This window comes from Myotis lucifugus, unplaced genomic scaffold, assembly GCF_000147115.1.
Source record: "Myotis lucifugus unplaced genomic scaffold, Myoluc2.0 scaffold_161, whole genome shotgun sequence".
In the NCBI taxonomy this organism is placed as follows: Eukaryota; Metazoa; Chordata; class Mammalia; order Chiroptera; family Vespertilionidae; genus Myotis; species Myotis lucifugus.
The window spans coordinates 182203-190068 of record NW_005871209.1 but is presented as its reverse complement, the minus strand read 5'-3'; the positions used below and the strand labels follow the sequence as shown (position 1 = coordinate 190068).

General features: G+C 41.1%; 1 pseudogene; it reads left to right on the top strand.

The window, feature by feature from the left end:
• The window catches only part of LOC102425784, a 10315-nt pseudogene extending 4803 nt beyond the window's left edge, over positions 1-5512 (top strand).
• The last annotated feature ends 2354 nt before the right edge of the window (positions 5513-7866 follow it).

The window sequence follows — 7866 nt, the reverse complement described above, 5'->3', positions numbered from 1 at the left end:
CAGGGTTGGGGTGTGAGGGTGTGGGGGGGCTCGTGCCTCACTTCCCCGCAGCCTCAGTTTCCCCACCTTTAAAATGCCAGCTTGTGCCTTTCCACCCCAGTGGTCTGTGAGTCAACGGAGGGAGGGGGGGGAGGGGGGGGGGCTCCTCAACCCCCTGATCGGCCCCGCTCTGTGCGTGAACGGGGGGAGCTTCACAACCCCCTCATCGGCCCTGCTCTGTGAGTGACAGGGGGTGGCGTCACAACCTCCCCATCGACCCTGCCTTGAGTGTGACAGGGGGCGGTGCCCCAACCCCCCAATGAGCCCTACCCTGAGTGTGACTGAGGGTGGCATCGCAACCTCCCGATCCGCCCTGCTCTGTGCATGACAGGGGGCGGCGCCCCAACTCCCCAATCGGCCCTGCTCTGAGCCCGACCAGGGGCTGCCCCTAGGGATTGGGCCTGCCCTCTGCCAATTGGATGATAAGGCTTTACCCTGGAACAGCGAATTCATCTGGTACACCTGGAATCTTAACTGCTGTGGGAGTGTAGAGGATGACTGGATAGTGTCCTTTCCAGTTAGGGGTGAGCTGAGCTATAGGAGACCCCTCTTTCCATGTTGTTGTTTTTTTGTTTGTTCGTTTTTGTTTTTTGGTGTGTGTGTGTGTGTGTGTGTTTTTATAATGAAAATTTGGGTTCCTGGTTCATATAAAGGGGTTGTGGTGGTGGGAGACACTGATTCTATTCCAGTTTTTGAATAGCCCATTTGAAGTTGGCTAATGGGGTGACAAATTTTATGACTTGATTTAGCTCCTCATCTAACAGGAGATCAGTACTAAGGAAGGGCCTTCCATATAGGGTTTCATATGGGCTTAATCCCAAGAGTGGGGTTGGACTAATTCTCACCTTATTAGTGCTTTTGGGAGCATTTGGAACCAGTTCTGGTGGGTCTCCTGGCATAGTTTTGTTATGGCCCTCTTTAGAGTCTGGTTTGCTCTTTTGACCTTGCCTAGTGACCGAGGCCTCCAATTCAAAAACAGAACATAACTGTTGTAAAGTCATAGATCAGGTCTGTGAATGCTAGGTGACGCCTAGAATTTTGCCAACCTGTTGGCTTTTTTGTGAAGTGAAAGCTGGACCATTGTAAAGATCTAGGAATTCCAAATCATGACAAAAGCTTTTTTAGTAATACTTTAATCACTTCCTGGGCCTTTTCTGTCCTGGTGTGAAACACCTCAACCCACCCTGTAAAGTTGTCTATAAAAACCAATAGATATTTAAACTCTTGAGTAAAATCCAGCTGCCAGTCCTCTCCTGGGTAAGCTCATCTCTTCTGTGTTGACTCCATTAAGGGAGGAGGCTATCTTGACCCCTGAGCATTATTTAAAGTACAGAAATTAGCCCTAACCGGTTTGGCTCAGTGGATAGAGCGTCGGCCTGCGGACTCAAGGGTCCCAGGTTCGATTCCGGTCAAGGGCATGTACCTTGGTTGTGGGCACATCCCCAGTAGGGGGTGTGCAGGAGGCAGCTGGTCGATGTTTCTCTCTCATTGATGTTTCTGACTTTCTGTTCCTCTCCCTTCCTCTCTGTGAAAAATCAATAAAATATATTTAAATAAAGTACAGAAATTAAAGCCTTGTTTTATCTAATGGGTAGTTTTCTATAACCCTTGCTGGTAAATAGGTGTGAACATAATTGTATTAGTTTATCTTTAACCAGTGGCAGTTATCATGTAAGCCTTTGATAACTTTGCATATTCTGGAGAAGTTACCACCCCCTTTCATCTTTGATATGCCCATGTTGATCAGCCCAGTCTATTTCCTCCTTAGTGTACTGGGGTACAAGGCTATTTAAATTTTTTAAGGGCATTAAAGCCCCTGATACAGGGCTCTTTTCCGTGGGTGTGGTCCTGGCAGTGTGATCGGCAAACTTATTTCCTACTGCAATTTCATCTGTGCCCCTCTGGTGCCCCGGACAGTGTATTACTGCTATCTCCTTGGGCAATTGTATTGCTTCAAGGAGCTGTAAGATATATTTTTTCATATTTTATTGGGCTGTGTTTGGCATTTAAGTATCCCCTTTCCTTCCAAATAGCTGCATGGGCATACAGTTTTAAAAATGCATATTTAGAGTCAGTGTATGTATTTAGTCTTTTTTATTTCCCTAATTCCAAAGCCCTTGTGAGAGCTATTAACTCTACCAGCTGAGCTGAGGTTCTGGGTGGTAAAGCTTGGACCTCTATTACTTCACGTAAGGATACTATGGCATATCCTACATAGCATGTTCCTTCCTTTATAAAACTACTTCATCTGAAAACCAAACCTCATCTCGATTTAGAAGAGGTTGGTCTTTGAGATCTGGTCTGCTCGCAGACCTGACCTATGACTTCACAACAGTTATGTTCTGTTTTTGAATTGGATATAGGCATTGGGGTGGCTGGATTCAGAACTGTACAGTTATCTATTTTCACTTGAGGATTTTCAATTAGGGTGACTTGATATTGTAGAATGCAATTATTGGTGAGCCAATAGGGCCCCTTGGTTTTTTCATAAAGGCCCCATTTGATGAGAGGTGTATGGAGTAATTTCTTGTCCCAGGGATATTTATAAAGCTTCCTCTGAGAGCAAGGCAGCTGCTGTGACTACCCTGAGACCATGGGGCCAGCCCCTGGCTACTGTATCCCAATTCTTTTAAGAAGTAGCCAATTGGTCTCTTGGCAGGTCCCAAGACCTGTGTCAGGGCCCCTAAGGCAATACCCTGCCTCTCAGTAACATACAATTGGAAAGGTTTTCCAAAGGTGGGCACACTCAAGGCAGGAGCTTGAGTCAGGGCCTCCATGACCAAGGAATGTTGTAATAACCTTTTGTAGGCCTTCCCTTGCTTCCTAGATTTGTATGATATTGCCGCTTGTTTGGAAATTTATTTGGGTCCTTTAACCCGATCATGGCTAGTTTTGCTCTTTGGGCTCGTCTTGGAGTTCCCGTGGCCAGACTTGGGGGTTAAGCTCCTGGTTTATATCTATATCTATTTCAGCTACCCCTCTTTTTATAAGTCATAATTGGAATGGGACTCTTGGTGCCTACTGAAAAAAAAAAATAACTAAGGTTTTGACTTTGTTTAGAATACCTCTCCCTAACAAGGGGGTGGGACATTCTGTCATAACTAGGAATTGGTGCACAAAAGTAGCTGCTCTCCACAGGCAGTTTAAAGTGGTGTAAAGTACTTTGCCTTGGGTTTTCTATCCACCACTGTATAATACTGCTGACAGAAGAGAGAGATCCTTAGTAGGAAGTTAGCACAAAGGAGGCAGCTCTAAAAGAAAGTTAAGGGGCCTTCCTGCCACTTCAAGAGTTACCCTTGGCTCCGTCCCCTCAATGATGATGTTCTTAGTGGGAGCCAGCTGGAGCGTAGGGGTCCTTCAGTTTAAGGCCATTGTGCGGACAGGTTCTGGTCCAGGCGCCCTCTGGCCCTTGAGACAGTCCCTCTCCCAGTGACCAGACTTGTAGCAGAAGGGGCACGGTTTTTGAGGTGGCCCCCTCTTAGGGCAGTCCTTTTTCCAGGGTCTGGGCTGCCCGCTTTTACAGCAAGTGCTGGTAGGAGTACTTTCAGGTTCCCCTGTCTATGGCACCATCAGCTTCTGCCCCTGCAAGGCAGCCAGAAACCGGGCCTGTCTTTTCTTCTTGTGTTTCTCCTCTCTTCTTCCTCTCAACCCCTGCTGTGAAATACCGAGGAGGCTACTTCTAACAGCTCTCCCATTGGGATAGCTGGTCCCATTCCTGATTTCTGTAGTTTTCTCCTAATATCTGGGGCCGACTGGGTCATGCATTTATCTTTTAGGATAATTGTTCCAGCTGGATCAATTAAAGCATGCACTTTTTTTGTAAAGGCAAATTGATCTTATTTCCTCTGGCTTGGAGCACAGATGGGCTTTGCTGGCTAATCCGGAAAAGCGAATGTCTGGAGCAAGTTCGAGGAGTCACACACCGTCCTGGCTATAGGTTTCAAAGATTCTGTTGCTGAGTATCTCCATACAGATTAAGTCTCAGAGTTTTCTTGTGGTCTTCCCAGAATCCTGGCAACTTTATCTTGCCAAGTCCCAAGACTGCTGGCTTCTCTGTAAGGGAGTAAATTTGCTCTTTTTTTCCCCATTCTCCTTTCCCCCTCCCTTTCTGCACTCTAATTAAGGAAGTCTTTAAATGTTTGCTCTTAGAGTGTCCTTGGCTGGGGACGATAGTGGTTTATTATTTGCAGGCCAGCTGCAAATTACTCACACTGTTTGGCCTTGTTCTACTTTTCCTGTCTCAGTTTCCCCTATTCCTCCTGCCCTGGAATCTTGTAACAGAAGTATCAGCAATTCTCCACCACACTACCTGTTTGCACTTGAATGAACGAATGCAACTTTAGTATCATGTAATTATATCACCTTATTACACTTAGAAATGCCTCTGAGAATGAAAATTGGGTGTGCTTGGATGATTTTAACACAGAAAATACCCAAACACTGGCAGATTTCATTTCTTTGAGTTCTAGCTTGGCTAAGGAGGAAACCCCTTCTGCTTTTTGCTGAGTTTTCTTCAGGAAGCATGAACTAGGAAGAGAAACTTGAAATAAAGAAAGATAGCTTAAAGAAAACTATTGGAATTAGACTAGAAAAACATGGCGAAACATTTAGTATCCTGCAATCTGGCCCAATTTGTCAGTGACCTCTTTATTAAATAATTTCAGAAGGCATCTCTATAAAAGACCTTTCTACTGCTTCCCTAGGTACAGAAAGTAGGATAACAATCTGCAGCACACACACAGAGTAATTGTCTCTAGTATAAGTTCTTTTGTTCCTTGTAGTAACAGAAACAAATTAAACATGTTGATGGAGTACAAAGTGAAATAGACAGACTTAATGAACAAGCATGTGAGGAGATTTAGAAAGTAGGACAGAAATAAACAATTTTTTTTCAGAAGAGGTCATAATTGATCACCCAACCCAAATTTTGGGATAACAACCTTTGTCAGCCATCCACAAGTGACTACAACGGTTGGAGAAGAGGATGAAGAGGCACTGCATTGTTTGAAAAGAGTTGAAGTGTCAGGATTTGAAGATATTAAATCAGGTTACAGAATAGATTTTTATTTTTATGAAAATCCTTACTTTGAACATAAAGTCTGTCCAAAGAATTTCATGTGAATGAGAGTGGCAATCCTTTTCCAAACTCCACTGGAAATCTGGAACGGATTTGACAAACATTAAAGGCCAGTGCAGAATAAAGCCAGCAGGAAGGGACAGCATGAGGAACCAGGGAACTTTTCTGATGCAGGTACAGATGAGTTAGGACAAGTCATCAAAGATGGTATTTGGCCAAATCCATTACAGTACTAATTGGCTCCTGACTTGGACAATGAAGAAGGGAATGAGAAAAAGATAAGGATGATGATGATGAAGGTTTGGAAGATATTGATGAAGAAGGGATGAGGATGAAGATGAGAAAGATGAAGATGATGATGAGGGGGAAGAAGAGGAATATGAAGAAGATAATTAATGGGACACTGATGGATTTTGCCTTCTTCATAAATTTTCTCCAGTCCCTGGGAGCAAGTCGCAGTCTTTTTTTCCTCTTTAGTTCAGTTGCCCTGTTTTGGATGTCTTTTTTTCTCCCTTACACTATGGTTCTCACCTTATTTGGGGGGTTGGGAGAGATCCTTTGAACAGAATGCAGTGGGAAAAGAATTTCTGACCCTTTCTGTTCCAAATTCATTTGTATCCTTTCCTGTCTTTTGGCCTTGTCACAGACCACGAATTGAAATTTCTTCAGGGTATCTCTTGTGGTAAAATATGTAACCTAAAATTTGCCATTTTTAACATTTTTAAGTGTACAATTCAATGGCATTAATTATATTCACAATGTTGTACAAGCATCATCACTATCTATTATCAACTTTTTCATCAACTTGAAACTCTGTAATCATTATGCAGTAACTAACTCCCCAATTCCCTCATCTCCACAGCTTCTGGTCACCTCTAACCTTTTTTCTTTTTCTATTAAGTTGCCTCTTTTGGATATTTCATATAAGTGGAATCACACAACATTTGTCCTTTTTTTTTGTCTGGACTATTTCATTTAGCATAATGTTTTCAAGGTTCATCCATGTTTTATCACATATCAGAACTTAATTCTTTTTATGGAAGAGTATTTTATTAAATAACAAACTTGCAGTTTTTGAAAACAAATTCCTTCTAGATTTGTGCAATGGGGAAATTCTTCTGTTGGAGTAAATTTAGTGATAAATATTAAAAATGTACTGAAAATGTTTTTCTCTCATTTTTAAGCCTACAGTGGAAATTGTAGACTAACAAATTCCATATTGTAAAATAACATTTCTGGATGTTCGCTGTTATCTTTCTATTGCTCTGCCTTTTCAGTTATAGTTACTGTCGAAACATGAAACATGGCAACTCAGTGGGATTACACAGAGCAAGAAAAGTTATACACTCCTTCCTAAGTTGAAGCTTTCTGTGATATGACAAATATTTGTGGAGTATACATAACTCTTATACCTGACAACACTACAAAACCTTCTACTCAAGATGGATCATAAAATTTGAAAAAGATCTATCATTGTATATAGCTCAGTGTATCAACTAAACTGAGAAATGAAAAGAATACACTTCTAGGATTGATTGCGAGTTGTGCTGTTGACAGTGCCAGTTGTTTTTTATTATTATAAGTTTGTTACTAGGAATGTATTTTATTCCAAAAATACAGTGTCAGCCAGGTAGTTGAAGCTTGGAATGACTTTCCCAATGACATAATGTTTGAAAAACTAGTCTATTAATCCTACTAATCAATATACAGCTAAAAATATAAAATATCCAGATTTTGTGTCACCAAAACTGCTGTTCAAGTTTCTTTTTTCTAAATGTAGTCCTATTAGTGATTAAAAAAACAACTTGCTTTCCATTTATTCCTTCCAGAAGTCCAATATTCTTGCCACCAGTATCCATATCTTATTCTTGGAAGAAAGTGATTCTGTTACCTAGAATTGTGATGGAAACAGGATTTCAGTTGCAGGTTAGAAGCAGAAATAATGATTAAAGTTGGATATTTGCTTAATTTAATTAAATGAAATTCCTTATAAGTACAATATTCTATTGTGCTAAAAGTATAGAGAATATAAAGAAAAACGAGACACAGTCCCTAACCTCAAGGAGTTCGCAATTTAAGGAGCAGATTAAGATTGCTGTGTTAAACTTGTTCTGGAGAGCATCATAGAGAATTGTTAAATAAAATTGGATAAATGAAGATATTGAGTATATCTGTCTGAGGAATCATGGAATGTTCACAGAGCAGGCAAAAGTAGAGTTGGACAGACAATGTGTGATCTAGGGATTTTTGAAATTTAGAGTTGGAAGCCTGGAAGGAAGATTGCTTCAGTCGTTACATATATAAAAGGCTTTGAAGTAGGGCATAGCTTTTTAGTTCCCAATCTGGGCGATATTAGAGACCGGAAGGTGAGAATTAGAAAGGGAGAGCACCCTCTGGGTGCCTGTTGTCTTCTCAAGGTCTGTGACTATGACAGGCCTGTGCACATGATTTTTCTGAGAGAGAAAAACCCAGATTGGAAATGACAGGAATGCTTATCTCGACTGAATTGGAGTTTAATTGAATTTAAAATTGTGACTGCATGGTGGATAAATATCTACTTTAACAAGTTCCCCTTTCAACAAAAATGACTAAGTAATTCACATTTGTTACTGAAATTTAAAGAATAACAGTAGAAAAAAGAGAAATATTCCAAATCAAAGTTTAGTAAAATATGTCAATATAAAAACAGTCAGTCTTTGTCATAGACAAGATGTCACATAAAGTAGATATAAAAAATATTAGCTTGAAGT